Consider the following 23,499-nt stretch of genomic DNA (forward strand, 5'->3'; position numbering starts at 1 on the left):
TCATGGCAGTTTGATATCCAACCTACCACAGTGGTGTCATCACCAAACTTGTGGATGGCATTTGTTCAGAACTTGGTTACATAGTCGTGGATGTACCGAAAGAACAAATCCCAAATCAGTTGAAAACGGTCATCTGTGATGCAGGGTACGACTAGAAGAGGCTGAGATGGATCATCCACTTGGCACTTCTGGCTGAAGATTGCTGGAAATGCATCAGCCTACTGTTACACTTATAGAACATAGAAAAGTACAGCACAGAACAGGCCCTTTGGCCCACGATGTTGTGCCAAGATTTAATCCTAATATGAAATATAGTAACTTAACCTACGCACCCCTCAACTCACTGTTATCCATGTGCATGTCCAGCAGTCACTTAAATGTCCCCAATGACTCTGCTTCCACCACCACAGCTAGCAACGCATTCCATGCATTCACAACTCTCTGCGTAAAGAACGTACCTCTGGCATCTCCTTTATACCTTCCTCCTAATATCTTCAAACTATGACTTCTCGTACCAGTCAATCCTGCCCTGGGGAAAAAGTCTCTGGCTATTGACTCTATCTATTCCTCTCATTATTTTGTACACCTATGTGTTAGGCTGTTCCACCACTGATACAGAAATATGTGGAGTTGCCTCCTCCAACGTTTGGGCTGTTTCGCTACCACTGTCATTTACGACCGGATAGGTTAGGACCACAGAATTTAGATCTCATCTGTCGATTGTGGGATCGCTCAGCTCTATCACTTGTTGCTTTTACTGCTTGGGACACAAGTAGTTTTGTTGGTCTCTTCACCAGTTCAACACCGCATTTTTAGGTACGCCTGGAGCTGCGCCAAGCCTGCCCTTCTGCACACGTCATTGAACCAGAGTTGATTCCCTGGCTTGATGTTAATGGTACAATTGGGGCATGCCAGGTCATGATGTTGTAGATTGTGTTAAGAGCACAACTCTGCTTCTGTTAATGCGCAGCATCAGCACCTTATGGAAGCCTAGTCTTGAACTGCTAGTTCTATTCAAAGCCTGTCCAATTTAGCACAGTGATAGAGCCACACAACACGCAGAGGGTATTCTTAATGTGCAGGCAAGACTGCATCTCCACAAGGAGTGCACAGTGGTCAGTCTTTCTGATACTGTCATGGATAGATGTGTCTGCAGCCAGCAGGTGGATAGGGATGAAGTCAAGTACACTTTTCCCTTCATATTGGTTTCCTCACCACCTGCCACACACCCAATCAAACAGATGTGCCCTTTAGAACCTAACTAGCTCAATCAATAATGCTGATGCTGATGCTGATCCCCTCTCATTAATGTACACTGAAATTCCCCACAGAGTACATTTGGTACACTTGCCATCTTCAATGCTTCCCCCAAGTGTTGTTCAACATGGAGTTGATTAGTCAGCTGAGGGATGATGATACGTGGTAATCAGCAGGTATTTCCTTGCCCATTATTAATTTGAAACCATGAGACTTTGTGAAGCCCAGAATCAATGAAGAGTCGCAAGGCAACACCTTCACAATTGTGTAGCACTGTGCCCTCCTACTGGGGTCATGACACATCCAGGGATCGTAATGGTGATGTCTGGGTCATTGTCTGGAAGGTGTGATTCTATGAGTAAGACAATGTCAGGTTGTTGCTTGACTAGTCTGAGACAGCTCTCCCAATGTTGGCACTAACTGTCAATTGTTGAGGAGGACTTTGCAGAGTTGACAGGGCTCTTTTTTTGCCATCTAGATTTCCAGTGCCCAGGTCATTGCCAGATGGTCTGCACAGTTTAAATTCTTTGTTGAGACTCCACAGCAACCGTTAAAACATCTTTTGGATTATTTCAGAGCACAACTGAGTGTCAACCAAACTGCTGTAGCTCTGGAGTCTTATGATCGAGAATGCATTGAATTGAGCACTCCATTGCTATAAATTCTGCTTCTTGTCTGGCCAACAAAATCGTGGTGGTCTTTTAAAACTTTGGACTGAGTTTTGTATGTAGTCTCCATTTTCAACTTCATAAAACTATATGCCTAAGCCTTTAGCCATAATTTTATTGATGCTTTACTTCTATTAAATTTCTTTAACATTCTGGACACTAAGAATCCTAAACCTAAGGTTTGCAAGCCCACATATGTAAATAGTCAAGGAAGTGGCACCACGAAAATAATTAGTCCTTAAGTCAATGAATTCTAAAAGAAATGGCTGCAGTTATGCTGGAAGTATTGGCAACAAATTTCAACAATGTGTTAGAATCTGCAAGGGTCCAAATGATTTGGAAAATCACAAATGTGGCTCCATTATCCAAGAACATAGGAAAACAGAAAGCAGGAAGCTATAGGTCAGTTAATCTAATATCGGTCATTGGCAAATTGCTCGAGTTACTAAGAAGGTTAAAGGATATTTGAAAATCATAATGTGATCAGGCAAAGTCAACATGATTTAATTCAAAGGAAATCTTCTTTAATTAGTTGATTTTTTTTAACCAAAGTGAACAAAGTGATGCCTGTGAATATAGTATATTTGGATTGGAAAATTAGATTTAACGAAATGCCACAAAAGGTTACTACACAAAATAGGAGCACGTGGCATAAGGGGCTATGGGTATGAGGGGTAATACGAAGATTATACAAAGTTGGTGAAGCTAGAATACATGAATAGTCGCATGCCAAACAACAGAAACAGGTGAACAACTAAGAATCCCACAAGCAACAGATCAAATCCAAGTTCTTCAGTCCCAGTATATACAGCCATAAATATTGGTGGACAATTAAAATAACTGACCGAAGTGAGGGAGAGTTTTCTCAGCTGTTTGGAGTCATACTTGACACAAAGAAGGGTTGTTATGGTTTTGAAAGTCACTCCTAACAAGTGCCAGGTACGAAGCACAATGAAAAAGAGAGAATCGTACCATGTCTCCTTGACATTCAATGGCACAATTCCACTAGTCATCAGCTGCCATCCTGAAAATAACCCCTGTGACTCTATACCTTCTACTAGACAGTCAATCCTCTATCCATGCTAGTATTTTGCCCCTAAAACCATGGGTTCTTATTTAGCAGCCTCCAGTGTAGCACTTTGTCAAAGGCCTTTAGGAAACTGAAATGGATCATGCCCACTGGCTCTCCTTTGTCTAGTTGAATAGTAGGTTAAAAAGGAGGACATCTAGGGTTGTAATCTCAGGATTTCTCCTTGTGCCACAAGCCAATGAGGCTAGGAATAGGAAGAAAGTACAGTTAAATCACATAGCTAAAGAGCTGATGTAGGAGGGAGGACTTCCAAAAATGTGGATTATTAAGATAACTTCCAGCGCAGGTTGCAACTAAACTGGAAGAGCACCAATATCCTGGAGGTGTGACTTGGGTGTTAGGTTCTTTTTTTCTTGAGATTCTTCTTACACACTTGATGCAATTGCAACATGCCAACTTCTGTGAACAACCAAAATTTATTATGCACAAGTACAGTACAAGTTTTCTGGAGAAACCCTTTAACATGCTTTGCAGGGCTTATGAAGCCACATCAAGGGATCTCTCCGAACAAAGGAAACAGTCCAGGGATGTATAAACTAAATGGATTAGCCATGGAAAATGCAGGGTTACAGGATAGTTTGGTGGGGGGAGGGGGGTGGTGTTTGGATGGAATGTTTTTAGAGGATCAGTGTGGACTAGGTGGACTTAATAACTCACTGCTGCACTGTAGAGTTCCCATAACATGGGAATATTTTAAAAGCCAGTTGATTAGAGTTCAAGACTAGCATGTTCCTCTGAAAATTAAGGATAAGGATGGCAAAGTTTGGGAACTTTGGAGGACAAGGCAAATTGAGAGCTTAGTCAAAAAGAAAAAGGAGATAGATGTTTGGGAAACTGAAGATAGACACAACCCTCAAAATAATAAAATTAGGGAAACATCTTTAGCAATGAGTTAGGAGGGCTAAGAGGGAGTCATGAAATGTTCTTGGCAAACAGTTAAGAAAATTCCCAAGACACTTTAATATATGGGGAGCAACAGGGAAAGGTTCAAGGACAAAGGAAATTTTTTGCATGAAATGAGGAAGTGAATGAAGCTCTTAAATGAATACTTTGCATTGGTGTTCACAAAAGGTGAATGGCGAGTCTAGAGTCTTTCAGGGTATGTTGATATTCTGGTAGATTAATATAAAAAATGTAGTGGGTTCAGTGTTTTGAAAAGCAATAAGATAGACAACTTCCAATGACCTGAGCGAAGTAAGCGAGGAAACTGCTGGGCCTTGTACAAAATCTTTTTATCCTCTTAAACAGCAGCTAAAACACAGCAGCTATTAAACTTGAAAGACCCCATACAGACAACAAGCAAAACTAATGTGATTTACAAAATACCTTACAAGAACTGTAACAAACATTACATTGGACAAACAGGCAGAAAACTAGCCACCAGGATACATGAACATCAACTAGCCACAAAAAGACATGATCCACTCTCTCCCGTATCCTTACATACAGATGAGGAAGGAAACCATTCGACTGAGACAACACGTACATTCTTGGGCAAGCCAGACAGAGACACGTGCCACAAAGGCTAGTCCCTTTTTCACTAAAAGCTGTTCCTTGGCACAAGGAGACTCTGTCCTTGATTTTATTTTCAAAAAAAGAAGGTTAATAAACCGGGCCAGGCTCCATTCAGTCTGGTTTGGTACAGAGATGAAAAGGATTTTGAGAGATCTTTTGCTTATATGTAAATAGAGGAGACTTCAAGCAAAAGTGGTCATATTTCAGAAGTGACCTGTACAAAGAAAAGGGAGTGGTCAGCTTGCTAGCTCAGCTGAGCAGTTTTTAGTTCAGTCTTGAACTGGTGAGAATTTTAACAGAGATCTGTCTGGTAACTCTCTCTCTCTCTCTCTGCCCTTCAACTTCAACTTGTAAGCATGTGTTCCATTTATACTAGTTTTTAAAGGGAGTGTGCTTATTGGGATTGTTGTGCAAATTCGGAACAGTATAATTAAGTGTAGTTGGATAGGCTGAGTTCTTAGAGATCCTTTATTCTGTTCATTGTGTTTCATTGTGTAATTTTTGTGAATAAATTTTTGTCTGTTTTAAAATCTAGTAGTCAACTTAGCTATCTTACACTGGGTAATTTTCACTGTATACTTACCGAAACAAATTTCAAAAGTTATGGTCTGGGGCTCCCTGATTAAGTGTGTTTTGAGTGGCCCTGGGCTAGTCCATAATATTTATTGCCTGAAAGCATGGCATTCCAACCGGAACTCTCAACAAACATATCAATTTGGACCCCATTTACAACCCTCTGAGAAAAAGTACAGAAACTGATATCACCACAGGAAGTGACATCACCAACCCAAGGAAAACTAAACACACAGATACAAAGCGGGTCACTAACACCAGCGCTTCACCAGAGGCTCACTGATTATGTTACCTAGTGTGGTGACGAAACGTCTGAAAATGAACCTTTCAGCTCAGCAAGCAAACTTACATCCAGGATCTCAATCTGAGCTACAAATCTTCTCAAAACTCTAATTCTAAATTGAACTATCCAGTCAGGGTGAACAATTATAGGACAGATTACCTTGTGGATGATACAAAGAAGATGGAGCAGACATTTGATGAAATGCTCATACAGAAAAGATATGGATTAAAAATATGGGACTATCAAATGAGCCAAGATACCAGGTAACTACTTCAAGTACTGATAGTTCCTTTTCATTGATGCTGCAGTACACAACAGGTTATCAATTTTACCCTCTAATCGTTGTCATATTTTATAATGTTTTAACAAAATGCTCAGGGAAAACCCAAGTAACACAAGTAATGTGCGAAAGTTATTTGAATATATTTACATTTAGACAGTCCAGTCTCTCTATTAAAGGGTACTTTAAATAAAACATTTTTAAGGTATCAGGAATTGCTAGCCCTAAATGCTTTTCTGTTAAAACTCAATAAACTCAATCTTGTGAATTCAAATCAAAATGCAATTTTTAAATCATGCAACAAAAATACAATTTCTGCAATATATCAGCAAGATTCTTCCAGTAACTGTACCTAAAATTATTTGAAACAATAAAGTGCTATAAACTGCACAGCATTCCAAAACAATCAGAATGACCATGTACGAATAATTAGGACGATGATGACAAAATCAGAAAATAAAGCAACTTCACACAAAGTTTAGTAACAGCATTCATCAGTGAACTTAAGTTTAAAATTTACTTAACTTAAACCTACTTAAATCTATGGTCTACTCATTCCTCAAAACAAATTGATAACTTAGAAAATTTCACACAAAGGATCATTTAGTGGGAAATCCTAAGTGTAGAAAATGGCACAAGTCAGTTTGAAGGGCAAGTGGATATTTTTTGAAAGAAAAATATTTGAATGTGTTAATGCAGTCCGGGATCAGATATCTAATAACAAAGGCAAGCTTATTGCAAGCCAGCTGTTTTTCTGTAAAGTTTCATGTGTTTTACATTAAAGAGTAACTGCAAATGTTCTTTCATTAGAACTTCAAATTAACATTCCATACTGGAATGTTGTACATATGGATAATAATGAAATGGTGTAGGTTAGATGGCATCAGACTAATTTCACAGGTTGGTGCAGGGCCGAAGGGCCTGTACTGTGCTGTAATGTTCTATGCTCTATGCACGAGCTGCTTGTAACAGAACAGTAGTCACAATTTTGCAGGCCATAATTGAGCTAAAACTGGATGCTGATTATTTACTCCTTAAAATTTTAAATCCATACTTGTCATCATGTTACTGTTTTGACTTGGACTAAAAGTAAACTAAGCAAATTTGAATACTGACATCCAAATCCTCCTCTAAATCCTTCATCATAAACTCTAAGCATTAGCTACCTTTCTATCCATTTAGATTACAAATATTGTAAAGATGGGTTAGTGAGGGGCTGATCAGAGCATGTCCAAGTCCCTTAATGTTGCAAGATAGCTTTATTAGCCGAGACAAAGAATTTAAGAACATGGAAATGATGCTGGAACTGCATAAAAAGCTGGTTAGTTCACAACTAGCATATTGTGTGCATTTTCTGAAATCACATAATAGGAGAGACGTGAATGCACTGAAAAAGGCGCACAGGAGATTTACCAGGATGTTGTCTGGACTGGAGAGTTTTATTTATGAAAAGAGACTGGATCGATAGAGGTTGTTTTGCTTTGAGCAGATGAGACTGAAGGGAGATTTGATTGAGACTTATGAAAATTTATAGCTTGGGTGCTGTTGCTGTTGTTGTTGTGGGTGTGTTCACCAAACTGGGAACTTGGTTTGCGGATGTTTTGTCCCATTTCTAGGTGACATCTCAGTCCTGTGAAGCCTCCTGTGAAACACTGCTGTACTGTGTCAGTTGGAATTTATTTGGTTTCGTTCCTGCTGCTACCAGTTGTTCATTGCATTGGTTAATATACTGGGTCTAGATTAATGTGTTTATTGAACAACTGCAACCAGAAGCAGCAGGAACGAAACCAAATAAATTCCAACCGACACAGTACAGCAACGCTTCACATGAGACTCCACAGCACTGAGGATGTCACCTAGAAAGGGGATGAAACATCTGCAAACTAAATTCACAGCTCAGCAAACATATCCACAACAAATGCAGAGACATATTAAATTATGAGGGGCACAGATAAGGATAGACAGAACACATCAATAAACAGGAAGTTTTGTTTTAACTTAAATGGGAGGGGGTTGCAAGGGGATTTGGGGAAAAGGTTTTCATCAAGAGGGTGCTGAAAATTTGGAACTCACTACTTATAAGAATGGTAGAAGCAGAAGCTCTCATAATATTTGACAAGTACTTCGATATATGCTTGCAATGCCGAGGCAAACAGGTTATGGGCCAAATATTCAAAAATGGGATTAGAATAGTTTTTGACTGGCACATACAGTCTCAATGGACCAAATTGCTTTTTTCTATATTGTAGACCTCTATGACTTGAAAAAAACACAATTCCTGAGTCACAGGGTTCATTTTATGGACTAGAAACAATAACTTCAATACTTGCCACCTAACTTAAACCTAACTTCCAATGAAAAATTAACATGTCCCCACGTTATCAGTTTTCTTGTTACACACATCAGATATTAGGATATCAATTTGCTACATTTTCTAATTGCCTTAAAAGTAGTTTTCCTACCTTAGTCACCGCAAAAACATCAACTTTTAAGAAATACTACATTTGGCCTCCAAATAAGAAATCAGTGATGGTACCTGAAATTAAAGAAGATTATAAGCACTTTTAATGTTCCAATAATATTTAGTCATGCAAGCTGTGGCATGAATAAAAGTAACATTTTGAAAAATGTCTCAAGGCTTCACAGAAAATCACAAAGACATGGACTAAGCATTGAATAGGTAAAAATAATCTAATAAATTGTGAATATCAAAATACATTTTTAAAAACATAAATTGCACAACAAAGGAAACAGTTCAGGTCATCATGCTTGTTATGCTTCTTTGAAAGAATTATTCAAATCCCTATTCTTACCCTATTTCTTTCCTTTGTAAAGTATATAGCATATTACCATCTGAATTAGCTGTTATTTACTTCCAGTGAACTACAGAGCAACTTATGGTCTAAAAATTTCATCTATTACCCTTTTTTGGTGTAATTTGTTCATGGGATGTTGGTGTCACTGGCTAGGCCAACATTTATTGCCTATACAGCATTGCCCTGAAGTGGGTATAACAGACTGCCTTCTTCAACCACCGCAATACACAGCATGCAGGTAAACCCACTACAGTCAAGGAGGAATTCAAGATTTTTATCTCGCAACATGAAAGAAAGGCGATACAGTTCCAATTTTGTGATGCTTGGAGGGAAATTTAATGGCGTGGGGTAGTTGGTGGTGTTCTCATGTATCTGCTGCTCTTGCCCTTCTAGGAAAAGATGACACAGATTTTGAAGATGCTGATTAAAGACTCTTTATGAATTACTGAAGTCGTTCTGAAGGGGAGGCGGGAGACTGGGTGAGGAGTAGGGAGTGAGGGTGGTGGGGAGGGTTAGGGCATGGAGAGTTTATACAAGACATGTGAACAACTCTAATTTTAACACAGAGGGAGGTCAGTGCCTGGAACACACTACCATAGCAGGTAGTAGAAGCAGATACAATAACAATGCTCAAGAAGCATTTCGAAGATACATGAACTGGCAAGGAATAGAGGGATGTGGAGCATGTACAGGCAGATGGAATTACTTTAGAATGGCATTATGGTCAACACAGCCAGCCTGTTCCTTATTAGCTGTAACTTTTATATTCAATGCCCAGACCAATGAAGGCAAGCATGCCATGTGACTTCTTTACCATCTTTTCCACTTGAGTTGCCAGTCTCAGTGAGCTATGGACTTGCACTCCAAGATTCATCTGTATATCAATGCTCCAAACATTTTTATTTATTTTTTCCTCATTTATTTTCCTCTTGCATTTGACCTCCCTAAATGCATCTCCTCACACTTGCAATATTAAACTCCATCTGCCATTTCTCTGCCCAATTTTCTAACTGAATCTATATCCTGCTGTGTCCTTTGACAAACCTCCTCACTATCCACGAATCCAATTTTTGTGTCATCTATAAACTTAAAGGATGAAAATGCTTTTCCATCACAGGTGGTAGCAACATGGAACGTCTGCAAGAGCAGATATACTAGCAACATCTAAGAGACATTTAGACAGACATGAATAGGCAGGAAATAGATTTGTTTACAATGGCATCATGGTCAGAACAAATACGGTGAGCCAAAGGGTCTGTTATTTATGTTCTCTATGTTTATGCCTGCCACCAAGGGTGGCTCAGTAGCACTATGACTAACAGACCTGGCAGAGTCCTAAAGGGCATAGATTCCAGCCTACGTTTTCAAAATCATTATTACAGAAAGAGAGGAGTTCCAGCACTGATGCTTGCAGAACGTAATGAGTCACAGACCTCCAAACTGAAAAACACCCCTCCATAACTATCATAAAACATTTTAAAAACTAGCTTAATGGAGACCATCACATCACGGTAAAGTGTAATAAAAACCTACCTGATTCACTCATGTCCTTTAGGATTGGAAATCTACCTTACTTGGTCTGGCCCGATTCCAGACTCACCATATGACTCAAATTGAAGGACTGCTCAGGACAATGACTCAAAAGGCAATGTGAAGTTATACAACAATACATGCTTTAATGTAGATGCTGCTTCTCTGCAATCCAGCACCAGAAATGCTCAGATTATCTGGATAGCCAATATATCCACTTAATTTTAAAAATTAATTCATGGAAAATGGCTACCTGCAACATTCATAGCCTATTCTTAATTATCTTGAAATTGCATTTGAACATTTCATGTTCAACTCTAATTACCACTTAGCTGGATCTGAATGACACCATCAAGGTTGAGCACAGATATGAAATATATAGATCAAGCTTCTCTGCAATTTCTTTTGTTCATGCATGACGACTTATGGTGCAGCACACAGTACTTCTTCCTCTGAATCAGAAATTCTAAATTCAAGTCCTCCTCCTGGACTTGATAGAAAAGGAATATGCATTTACAACACAGGCAGAACAGACTGAGTATCAGCTTATAAATCCTTTCAACAAAGGCTAATGCTATGTGGTAAAATTCTGACAGATTCCTGATGTAAAGAAACTGGAATCTCTATGATCACCATTAGATTTCTAGCCACATTTATAAGTAAATACAGTGATGTATTTTTGTGTGTGCTACACACAAAGTGTATAAATGTTTCAAAACATAGAATATAGATTTTACCGCAGTCGGGTTCATCTTTCTCTCTTCTTCTTGTTCCTCCCATCAGTGCTTAACATTCACTGAAGTCTCTGAAACAGGTTTCTGGGTCTCTGCAATGAGCTCTGGGGTCACTGCCATTCCCACAACCCGGATGCATCCATAGGTCTACACACGCTTGCTTGTTGCACCCACGTAAAAATGCATGTTGCCACAGCAATTCGGACTCTTCAGGGTGACAATTCACTTTATTTGTTGTCATGGATCAAATTACTCCCCTGTACAAGGTTCAAACCTTGCTCCAACTGGAGTGAATTGGAGATTCATGAGGTGGTTATGGCCTTGCAGGTTGGACCTATCTTCAGGCAGAAGCCTCAAGAAGTAACTGTAAAGTGAGCATCATTGACAGTGCTAGCAGTTGCTATCTATCCCTCACTGCTCCCAAAAAAACAATGTTGAGCTGTCCTCTTGGCTAACAATCCTCCATCTAATGTGGTTCACCCACAATGCTACTAGTAAGGAAGTCAGGATCTTGATCCAGTGACAGTGAATAAATGGTGGTTTAGATCTATGACAGAATGTTGTGTGGCTTGAGGAGAACTTCAAGGTGGTGTTATACTGTCATTATCTTGCATCCTTCTCAATGGCAACAGCCAAAGGACCGAAGTAACTATCAAAACAGTGTTGCTGAATTGCTGCATGGAATTTCACATAAGATACACAGTGCTATAGTCATGTATCAACATGGATAAATTCAATGCTTAAGGCAGCAGATAGTAACAGGAAAATGCAGGGTAAAGAAAAGGTATTTGCACTGGTTAGGAATTCCAGCTGCGATGTGGAGGTGCTAATGTCGAACAGGGGTGGAGAAGGTCAGATGTCACATGACATTAGGTCAGAGTCCAACCAGTTTATTTGATATCACAAGCTTTTGGAGCCCTGCTCCTTTGTCAGGTAGAATCATTTCACGAAGGAGCAGTGCTCCAAAAGCTTGTGATTACAAATAAACTTGTTGGATTATAACTTGGTGTTGTGTGACTTCTGACCCAGGAATTCTCGAACTAGGTCATCGTCTAAAATTTAAAGTCAAATCATTCATGAGAGATTTAGGTATGTTCCCTTCAAGGCACCTTGGTCCAGCCCTCCTCCAATCCCAACATCCCCACGGCACTTTCCCACAGAACTGCAGAAGATGTGACACCTGCCCTTTTAATTCATCCCTCTCCACTATCCAAGGCCTCATACTTACCTCTAAGACAAGCTGTGATTTACCTGCATTTTACTCAATGTCGTTCACTGTATTTGCTGCTCACAATGTGATCTGCTCTATACTGGGGAGATTGGGTAACCACTTTCCAGGAACACAAACGTTCTGTTTGCAAAAATGACCCTGAGAATCTAGTTGCGTGCCACTTCAATATACCAAAATATTTCCTAGCCAGCACCTGTGCTTCAGGCTTACTGCAGCTCCCCAGTGAAGCGCAGAGCAAGCTAGAAGAACATCATCTCATGTTTTGGCTGGGGACCCTGCAGTCTTCAGTACCCAATATTAAGTTTAACAATTTGACGACCTCAGCACCTTTTCTTTTCTATTCTTCAAACACATTACCATAGCATACAGATAACTTTAATTGAAGGTCACCTTAACTTCTTCCCATATATGTAACATTGGATAGATGTATCTTATCAATTCTTGAATCAGTTAAATTCGCAATAACGCATCTGCGATTACATTCTTATGACCCTCAACATGCATGATTTTTGATTTAAAGGTCTGCACCATAAGACTCCAATGAAATAGTCTCACATTCTTGTCTTTAAAGCGTTCTAAGAATGTAAGAAGATTGTGATCCACGTACACAACAATGTCTGTCTGACACATTGCTCATGACATAGACATTAAAATGTCGTAAGGCCAGTACCAAACTCAATAGAGATGTACAGCAAGGAAACATACCCGTCGGTCCAACCTGTCCACGTCAACCAGATATCCCAACCCAATCCAGTCCCACCAGCCAGCAACCGGCCCATATCCCTCCAAACCCTTCCTATTCATATACCCATCCAAATTACTCTTAAATGTTGCAATTGTAACAGCCTCCACCACATCCTCTGGCAGCTCATTCCATACACGTACCACCCTCTGTGAGAGAAAGTTGCCCCTTAGGTGTCTTTCATATCTTTCCCCTCTCACCCTAAACCTATGCCCTCTAGTTCCAGATTCCCCCACCCCAGGGAAAAGACTTTGCCTATTAATCCTATCCATGCCCCTCATAATTTTGTAAACCTCTACAGGATCACCCCTCAGCCTCCAACGCTCCAGGGAAAACAGCCCCAGCCTGTTCAGCCTCTCCCTATAGTTCAATTCCTCCAATCCTGGCAACATCCTTGTAAATCTTTTCTGAACCCTTCCAAATTTCACAACATCTTTCCGATAGGAAGGAGACCAGAACTGCATGCAATATTCCAACAGTGGCCTAACCAATGTCCTGTACAGCCGCAACATGACCTCCCAACTCCTGTACTCGATACTCTGACCAATAAAGGAAAGCATACCAAACACCTTCTTCACCTTCCTATCTACCTGCAACTCCACTTTCAAGGAGCAAGAAACCTGCACTCCAAGGTCTCTTTGTTCAGCAACATTCCCTCGGCATTACCATTAAGTGTAAAAGCCCTGCTAAGATTTGCTTTCCCAAAATGCAGCACCTCACATTTATCTGAATTAAACTCCATCTGCCACTTCTCAGCCCAGTGGCCCATCTGGTCCAAATCCTGTTGTAACCTGAGGTAACCCTCTTCACTGTCCACTACACCACCAATTTTGGTGTCATCTGCAAACTTACTAACTGTACCTCTTATGCTCACATCCAAATCATTTATGTAAATGACAAAACGTACAGGAACCAGCACCGATCCTTGTGGCACTCCACTGGTCACAGGCCTCCAGTCTGAAAAACAACCCTCCACCACCATCCTCTGTCTTCTACCTTTGAGCCAGTTCTGTATCCAAATGGCTAGTTCTCCCTTTATTCCACGAAATCTCGTCTTGCTAATCAGTCTCCCTTGGGGAACCTTGTCGAATGCCTCACTGAAGTCCATATAGATCACATCTACTGCTCTGCCCTCATCGATCTTCTTTGTTACTTCTTCAAAAAACTCAATCAGGTTTGTGAGACATGATTTCCCACACACAAAGCCATGTTGATTATCCCGAATTAGTCCTTGCCTTTCCAAATACATGTACATCCTGTCCCTCAGGATTCCTTAAAACAACCTGCCCACCACTGAGGTCAGGGTCACCAGTCTATAGTTCCCTGGCTTGTCTTTACCACCCTTCTTAAACAGTGGCACCACGTTTGCCAAACTCCAGTCTTCCGGCACCTCAGCTGTGACTATCGATGATACAAATATCTCAGCAAGAGGCCCAGCAATCACTTCTCTAGCTTCCCACAGAGTTCTCTGGAATACCTGATTAGGTCCTGGGGGATTTCTGCACCTCTAACCGTTTCAAGACATCCAGCACTTCCCCCTCTGTAATATGGACATTTTGCAAGATGTCCCCATCTAGTTCCCTACAATCTATATCTTCCATATTCTTTTCCACAGTAAATACTGGTGCAAAATATTCATTTAGTATCTCCCCTATTTTGTGTGGCTCCACACAAAGGCCGCCTTGCTGATCTTTGAGGGGCCCTATTCTCTCCCCAATTACCCTTTTGTCCTTAATATATTTGTAAAAACCCTTTGGATTCTCCTTAATTCCATTTGCCAATGCTATCTCATGTCCCCTTTTTGCCCTCCTGATTTCCCTCTTAAGTATACTCCTACTTCCTTTATACTCTTCTAAGGATTCACTTGATCTATCCTATCCATACCTGACATCTGCTTCCTTCTTTTTCTTAACCAAACCCTCAATTTCTTTAGTCATCCAGCATTCCCTATACCTACCAGCCTTCCCTTTCACCCTGACAGGAATATACTTTCTCTGGATTCTTGTTATCTCATTTCTGAAGGCTTCCCATTTTCCAGCCATCCCTTTACCTGCGAACATCTGTCTCCAATCAGCTTTTCAAAGTTCTTGCCTAATACCGTCAAAATTGACCTTTCTCCAATTTAGAACTTCACCTTTTAGATCTGCTCTAATCTTTTCCATCACGATTTTAAAACTAGTAGAATTATGGTCGCTGGCCCCAAAGTGCTCCCCCACTGATACCTCAGTCACCTGCCCTGCCTTATTTCCCAAGAGTAGGTCAAGTTTTGCACCTTCTCTAGTAGGTACATCCACATACTGAATCAGAAAACTTTCTTGTACGCACTTAAATTCCTCTCCATCTCAACTTTTAACACTATGGCAGTCCCAGTCAGTCAACGTTTGGAAAGTTAAAATCCCCGACCATAACTACCCCTATTATTCTTACAGATAGCTGAGATCTCCTTACAAGTTTGTTTCTCAATTTCCCTCTGACTTTTGGGGGGGTCTATATCACAATCCCAATAAGGTGATCATCCCTTTCTTATTTCTCAGTTCCACCCAAATAACTTCCCTGGATGTATTTCCTGGAATATCCTCCCTCAGCACAGCTGTAATGCTATCCCTTATCAAAAATGCCACTCCCCCTCCTCTCTTGCCTCCCTTTCTAAGCTTCCTGTAGCATTTGTATTTTGGAACATTAAGCTGCCAGTCCTGCCCATCCCTGAGCCATGATTCTGTAATTGCTATGATAACCCAGTCCCATGTTCCTAACCATGCCCTGAGTTCTCTGCCTTCCCTATCAGGCCCCTTGCATTGAAATAAATGCAGTATTATCCTACCTTCTCCCAGCCTGCCCTGACTGTTTGATTCACTTCTGTTCTCAACTGTACCAGTCTCAGATTATCTCTTTCCTCACTATCTCCCTGGGTCCCACCCCTCCAACTTGCTAGTTTAAATCCTCCCGAGCAGTTCTAGTAAATTTCCCTGCCAGTATATTAGTCCCCTTCCAATTTAGGTGCAATCCGTCCTTCTTGTACAGGTCACTTCTACCACAAAAGAGATTCCAATGATCTAAAAATGTGAATCCTTCTCCCATACACCAGCTCCTCAGCCTTGCATTCATCTGCTCTATCCTCCTATTCCTGCCCTCACTAGCTCATAGCACTGGGAGTAATCCAGATATTACTACCCTTGAAGACCTCCTTTTTAAATTTCTGCCTAACTCTCTGTAATCTCCCTTCAGAATTTCAACCTTTTCCCTTCCTATATCGTTGGTTCTAATGTGGACAATGATTTCTTGCTGGCCCCTCTCCCCCATGAGAACATTCTGCACCCTCTCGGAGACATCCTTGATCCTGGCACCAGGGAAACATCACACCATTCTGCTTTTTCTCTGCTGGCCACAGAAATTCTTTTTCGATTGCGGATTATTTCCTCTGGTGGATGTTTAGTTTCTTCTAAACATAACAAACTGGCAGTTCAATCCCATCCTAATCTTCCTGTAGCAGTGCAGCTCCAGCTCTTATGTCCCTAGCATTGATGGAGACTTTAAAAGGTTTTGAAAAGTTTGGTGTAGCCAAATCTGGTTGGGTGATTAATATTGCTTTCAAATGGTCAAATGCCTCCTGGAATTGTTCTGTCCACCGAAACCTTGTGTTCTTCTTCAATAAATCAGTTAACGGTGCCACTACACTGCTGAAGTTCGGAACAAACTTCCAAAAGAATCCACTGAGTCCTAAGAATCAAAGCACCTCTTTCTTCGAGTTTGGTCATGGAAATTTGTTGATGGCCGACATCTTTGCATTCCATGGGTTGAGATAGTTCATAAGGTATGAGCAGGGAGAGAAAGAGTTAAGTTCTGGGCTGTGTAAGACAAAGGCTCAGCCAGCATGACTTGGATCAGAAACAAACTTGCAGTAAACAATGAGGTGCTAGAGGCAAGGGTGAAAAAGCATTCCTTATGTAAAGCCGTTTAACATGATGAAAAAGCTTTCGTTACGTAAAGTCAGTTAACAAGGTGAAAAGCATTCATTATGTGAAGCTAGTTAACAACGTTAAGAACATTTATGTATAATGCTAGACGACAATCTTTACTGTTGATGCTCACGGATTGTAACAATCACTCAATCAACATAGATGTTGCCTTATTCAGATGCTGCTCCCTGTAAGTGACTATATATTCCCTTAAGAATCTGCTGTTCGAGAGAAGACCGAGAACTCATGTTGCATATGATTGCATATGGGCAATCCTTCTCTCTCCCTCCAGGACCCAGAATAAAGACGAAGGAGGTAACACTGAGCGTTTTGCTTTGACTGATACGGCGATACGGAAACGGGATGACAGGGTCAATCTTCCATTAAAGATGCTATGTCCCAAGAACATCACCTCTATTTTTGCGAAGTCAGTTTTGTTTAAGTTTAAAATCAACAAGGTAAAAACAATGACTGCAGATGCTGGAAATCAGATTCTGGATTAGTGGTGCTGGAAGAGCACAGCAGTTCAGGCAGCATCCAAGTAGCTTCGAAATCGACGTTTTGGGCAAAAGCTCTTCATCAGGAATAAAACATCCACTCTGTACTACATCCTCAGGTTTTTATTCCTGATGAAGGGCTTTTGCCCAAAACGTCGATTTCGAAGCTACTTGGATGCTGCCTGAACTGCTGTGCTCTTCCAGCACCACTAATCCAGAATTGTTTAAGTTTATTATCAGTTGTGCTTCTCATAGTCTTCAAAGAGCTCTGCCAACTGTACCATGTGATCTTCGCAGGATTTTCTAAAGATCACTCCATCTTCCAAATATACTGCACAGTTTGTTAACCCAGCCACACCTCTGGTCATGAGTTTTTGGAAAAAGGCAGGCACACTCTTCATTCCAAAGGGCATCACTTCAAATTGATATAGCCCATTTGAAGTTGCAAACGCAGAAATTTCTTTTGCCGTCTCTGATGAAGGTACCTGCCAGTAACCACGCAATAAGTCCAACTTGGTGATGTAGCTGGCTTGTCCAACTTTCTCGATACAGTCCTCCAAACTAGGAATTGGATAGGAGTCCAATTTGGTAATGGCATTGACCTTCCGATAATCCACGCAGAACTGCTGAGTCCCATCCAGTTTGGGAACTAAGAAGATTGGCAAACACCACGCCCTCCAGCTTAGTTCAACAATATTGCAGTTGGACATGGCCTCGACCTTCTTCTGGACGTGTCTGGCTTTGAAAGGATTAAGCTGATAGGGGTATTGTTTTATCGGAGCAGTATTCCCTACGTCTACTTCATGTACAATAGTATTAGCCCTCCCCATCTGATTCTTGCATATGTCCTAATACTGCAGTAACAAATCTTGCATTCAATGCTCATGAGACACATAGTTTAATAGCCTATCCTACTCAAGTACTTCATTTTTTAAAAGCTATTTTGAGGCACATCAAAAACTACATCATTCAGATTTGATTCCTCACACTGCAGGGCAGTAACTAACACTCATTTCTTCAGTTCTTTCTCTCTAGTGTAACACGGTTTCAACATATTCACAAGACAAACCAGATACCTTTTTTTCGTTCTGTCTGGCATCTTTACTAGATAGTTCACCTGACTCAACTTTTTCTCAATTTGATAGGGACCACTAAACCTGGCTTTGAAGGGATCTCCTATCACTGGTAACAGTATGAACACATCATCCCCTCCGGAAAATGTCCGAGTCACAAAGCTTTTATCTGCCACCTGCTTCATTCTACACTGTGCCCTCATTACGTGCTGTTTAGCTAATTCACCTACTCAATTTACTCTCTCCCTCACCCCCGATACATAAAGTGTGAGATCTCAAACTTTGGTCCTGTCAATTTTCCTTTAAAGTGCCTCTCACTTCATGCCCAAATATTAAAACGAAAGGAGTGCACAGAGTTAGACTTGTCTGGGGCATCTCTAATTCTGGATTAGTGGTGCTGGAAGAGCACAGCAGTTCAGGCAGCATCCAAGTGGATGCTGCCTGAACTGCTGTGCTCTTCCAGCACCACTAATCCAGAATCTGGTTTCCAGCATCTGCAGTCATTGTTTTTACCTGGGGCATCTCTAATGGCAAGCAATACGAATTGAATACATTTATCCCAATCATTCAGGTAATCCTGACAGAGCGCTCTCAACATGATCTTCAAGGTCTGATGCCACCTTTCTCAAACCTCCTGGGATTCAGGATGATACGCACGGGATATAAAGTGCTGTATAACTAAACTATCCATGACTGCCTTAAACACCCTAGCATGTAACATTAGATCCCTGGTCCAACTGAATCTCTCTGGGTAGCCCATTCTGTGTGAGCAAAGCTACTAACTCCTCTGCTACCTTTTATGTCTTGGTACTCTGTAATGGAATTGCCTCCGGAAATGTGGTAGACACATCCATTATAGTTAATAAGTACTGTTTCCCATTTTTTAGTTCTCAAGAGAGGACCTACACAATCAATTGTAATCCGCGTGAAAGGTTCTTCAAATGTGGGAATTGATAAAAGTGCTGGTTTTACTACCGCCTGTTGCTCACCTATCATTTGGCATGTACGACAACTACGGAAAAGCTGAACCACATCCTTGTGCATTCCAGGCCAATGGAAATGGTTTTGTACCCTAGCCAGAGTTGTTCATATACTGGATTAGTGGTGCTGGAACAGCACAGCAGTTCAGGCAGCATCCAACGAGCAGCGAAATCGACGTTTCGGGCAAAAGCCCTTCATCAGGAATAAAGCTTTATTCCTGATGAAGGGCTTTTGCCCGAAACGTCGATTTCGCTGCTCGTTGGATGCTGCCTGAACTGCTGTGCTCTTCCAGCACCACTAATCCAGTATTTGGTTTTCAGCATCTGCAGTCTTTGTTTTTACCTTACCAGAGTTGTTCATAAACTACCTGCAGGAGGTCACCTAGGGTATGTGCTACATGTAACACCACCTGTATGTATGCTACCGGCAACACCATCTGTTGCACTTTGGCCCATTTCTCTTCTGAACTAACCTACCTTGGTCTCCATTCCCATCTTAGGATCCTGCCTTTCAGAAAATAACTTTCAGAAATATTTTCGGCTGCATTTTTGGAGTACGCATCCATATATATATCTTTTATCGTCTTGTCTTGCTATTGCAAGTCCCTTAGCCTACAAGGACCAAAGACTTCTGTCTAATCCGCTGCCTGTTCAGGTTTTTCCTGCACCATTGCGCCAATAGAGTGTCCGCTAACTGAGCCTCAACTCCTTCATTTTTCTCTTTACTTTTTGCTTTGTGCTTTGACTTATGATTGTGGGATCTGGTTACTATGTAGTCTGGGAAAATATCAGGAAAGTTCTGTTTTAACTCCTCAGCTTCTTAGTCTTCACTGGGCTTCTCCACAACAAGGGGTGTCACTCCCACCTTAGATCCTGCCAAATCATCCCCAAGAATGAACTGAATTCCTGGAACTGACACTCAGTCAATCACACACACTAACTTCTCCAGTCTTAATTTGGCACTCCAACCTGATCTTACATGGGGGAATGCTACATTTCTGTCCATCTACCCCACAAATTACCACACTCTCAGGTAACAGATCAGAAAGAGTGCACATTCATTCATTCCTTACTATCTCTCAAAATGATAACTTCTTATCCTTCTCCCCCTGCTCTTTCTGAGTAAACTTTACCCACAGAGGCGAATTCTTTGTGAGGTCAGGTACTAACTCCATACCCAGTCCCGCCTAGGCTGTGTACTCACCTGCTGCTCCTCGGCTCTTCTTGGGGGTCTCCTTTACTATTTTTACTAATGCCACTGGCTTAGCTTCTTTGACCAGATCTTTTCCTACAGTGCCTTTCTTTAACAACCAATACTGTGACTTTGTGTGTCCCACTTTACGACAATGGAAAAACCTGAGGTCTTTCACCTCCCTTCCACCCTCTTCTGTGGTAAATTCTTACCAGTGTTCTCTACTCTTAGTTTCGTAGTGCAGGATCACCCCTTCTTCCAACTTCTATCACTCAAAGGACGGAATTCTGGTCGGAAGCTTGTCTTATGCACGAAACGTATTCATTTACTAATTCTTCTGCCTTCCTCTCTTCCTGAGCTTTCTGTTCCTCCATGTGAATCCTTACCATCTATGGAAGTGAGTTTTTAACCTCCTCCCTAATCTTTCTTAGAGCCTCAAATGTCCTATTTATTTTTAAAGCATGCACCCACCTATCAAAATGACTATGTTTAATTTTTTCGAACTCAACATAAGTCTGACCTGGTTCCTTCTTTGTGTGTCTGAACCGCTGTCAATATGCTTCTGGTACCAATTCATGAGCACTTAAAATAGCCTGTTTGACCTCTTCATAATGTCGAGCCCTAATCTGACAGCACGGCAAATACCTCACTAGCTCTACCTACCAGTTTAGTCCGAACTAGAATTACCCATAAATCCTCAGACCACTCAGTCTGCCTAGCCAATTTTTCAAATGAAATAAAGGCGGCTTCAACATCTTTCTCATCAAAATTTGGCAGAGTTTTGACATAATTGTATATTTCATTACCTTTTCTTTTAATCTCCATCCTGTTAACTTGACTTTGCTGACTAAGTCGCAACTTCTCAAGTTCAAATTCTCTTTTTTGTTCAGCTAAGAACTTTCTCTTTGTTTCCCCCTCTCATTTCTCTCTCCTTTGGTTCTCTCTTTGCTCAGCTAATAACCTTCGCTCTTTCTCTTCGAACTCAATTTTCCTAATTGTAATTTAAGTTTTCCTAACTCTACTGCACTTGTCTGTTTCTCTGATACCTAAGTGTTTGAGTAATTCCCTTACAATTTCAGTTTTACTTTTGTTCTTAGTTAAATCCCAAATCTAACTTCTTTGCTAATTCTAAAAGTATGGCCTTTTTCTTTCCTGCTAAACTTTCTTGGCAAATTTGAGAATTATCTTCAAATCCTAGAACCTCTTCAGCAATTTTAAGAGCCATTTCTCTCACTTTTAATTTAACCAACCACTGAGAATGTGTATAGGATATAAGCAGACATGGAAAGAGTTAAGTTCTGAGGAGTTTTGTGAAACAAGAGGTTCAGCTGAGCATGACTCAAACTTGATCGGAGTTTAGTCTCTTGGGGCATAATTTGAAGTGATTGGCCAAATTTGAGTTTGTTCTCGTCACATTGCAATCCAGGTACTACTAGCTGCTGGACCAGATGTTACATTATAAAGTTTCCAGTACTCTGTGTACCTAAGTCCTTGCTCGCTTTCAACTCTCTTAAAGGTACAGTATCCCTTACACATTTATAACAATAACATTATAGTACAAAGGGACTTGTTCAACCAATATTCTTCACTACTAACTAGAATGTTATGAATGCCTGTTCTACTGGCAGCCATAATTTACATTATTCCATTGTTCTTAGTTCTCTTATAATCAAAATTTATACATGACTAACTTTTGTTCTTCTCTGTACATGTGAGACACACCGACCTGTCTAATATAAATCATTTCTGTCTTCAATGGGCAAAATGAAAAGGTTCAGGCTGAAATTATTCCGACCAACATGCTCTATCTTGTGTGAGAAACGTGGCCAAGCTAAACTTTTGTACAGCTAAACATAACTTGCCAACTTTTAATTTCAACGCCCCAGCCGGTGAAGGAAAGCATGCCTTTTTCACCACCTTATCCACCTGTGCTGCCATTTTCAGGGATCTGCAGATCTGTATGCCCAGATCTCTCTGCGTGTCAATGCTCTGAAAAGTTCTGACATTTACTATATAATTCACACTTGAATTTGATCTTCCAAAATGCATCACCTTGCCTTAGTCCTGATGAAACTCCATCTACCATTTCTCTGCCCAAATCTATATATATTCCACTGAATTCTTTGACAATTCTCCTCACTATCTGCAACTCCACCAGTCTTAGTGTCTTTTGCAAACTTACTAATCAGACTACCTACATTTTTCATCATATCATTTATATCTATTACAAATAACAAAGGTCCCAGCACGGATCTCAGAGTATCGCCCTGTTTCCACCTCAGTCGAAGCAAAACGCTTAAATACAATATAGTTTTACCTCCTTTATCGTTATTCGGGGCCCTGGAGGGAGAGAGAGAGCGATCACCCATGTGCACAGAGACATTAGTTCTCAGTCTTCTCTCTCGAACAGAAAATTCTTAATGAATTATAATAGTCACTTTATAGGGAGGAGCATCCAGATAAGGCAATATGCATATTAATTGGTGACCATTACAATCAGCGAGTGCCAATAGTAAAGATTAAGCCATCTGCTGTTACACAATGAGTGTTCTTAACCTTAACTGGCTTCATATAATGGATACTTTTCATCTTGTTAAACTGACCTTATATACTGAATGCTTCCAATATTGTTAAATGGATGCACATATGAATGCTTTTCCACTTTGTTAACCCATTATCCTTACCTCAGCACCCTATTGTTAACTGTAAGTTCTTATCTGATCTAAGTTATGCTCAACTGAAGCTCTTGTTTCACAAAACTCAGAACTTAACTCTTTCCCTAGACACATTCTCATGAGAAATACTAGTTACTGATCTCCATTCCGAAAAGCACCCTTTCACTACTACTCTGTTTTCTATGTCCAAGTCATGGAGTCTCTACCTTCTGTAAGAGCCTACCATGAGGTACCTTCTCAAATGCCTTTCCAAAGTCCCTGCAGACAAAATCCACTGCTCTTCCCTGGTGAATCATTCTTGTCACCTCTTCATAAAAACTCAATCAAGTTGCTGAGACATTCCCTGCACAAATCTAGTGCCGCCTGTCACTAATAACTCCATTTACTTCCAAATATGAATAAATCTG

The 23,499-nt window shown here is 40.7% G+C and overlaps 1 protein-coding gene across 5 annotated transcripts in view; it reads right to left on the reverse strand.

The window, feature by feature from the left end:
* ptpra (protein tyrosine phosphatase receptor type A) overlaps nt 1-23,499 on the reverse strand; it is a 291,473-nt gene that overhangs the window by 223,678 nt on the left and 44,296 nt on the right. For all 5 annotated transcript variants that reach the window (XM_072576685.1, XM_072576703.1, XM_072576713.1 and 2 more), the window contains exon 2: nt 8,129-8,202. The gene's annotated coding sequence lies outside the window, so the exon portion shown is untranslated. The remainder of the gene's footprint in view (nt 1-8,128; nt 8,203-23,499) is intronic.

The sequence above is a fragment of the Chiloscyllium punctatum genome, chromosome 1, assembly GCF_047496795.1.
Source record: "Chiloscyllium punctatum isolate Juve2018m chromosome 1, sChiPun1.3, whole genome shotgun sequence".
NCBI classification, from domain to species: domain Eukaryota; kingdom Metazoa; phylum Chordata; class Chondrichthyes; order Orectolobiformes; family Hemiscylliidae; genus Chiloscyllium; species Chiloscyllium punctatum.